We start from the raw sequence: 219 nt of genomic DNA, 5'->3' as shown, positions 1-219 counted from the left end.
CTCCCTTCGTTCCTTCCTCCCTCCCCCACCGACCCGGACGCATAGCCGCCCGCAAAGATGTGCGAGAACGAGAGCAAGAAACGATCCTCCTCCAAAGGAGGGATGACGGTGTATTCCCGCGCTACCCGCCGTTGCACATCGAAGATGGTCTCGCCTGAGGCCCAAGAGATCGGATCGGGGGGCCGGGAGATTTTGGGAAAATTTTAAAATTTTGAATTT

The sequence above is a fragment of the Nannochloropsis gaditana genome (assembly GCF_000240725.1).
Source record: "Nannochloropsis gaditana CCMP526 unplaced genomic scaffold scaffold277, whole genome shotgun sequence".
Taxonomy (NCBI): Eukaryota; class Eustigmatophyceae; order Eustigmatales; family Monodopsidaceae; genus Microchloropsis; species Microchloropsis gaditana.
The sequence above is the reverse complement of the archived record's forward strand: the minus strand, read 5'-3'. Positions refer to the sequence as shown.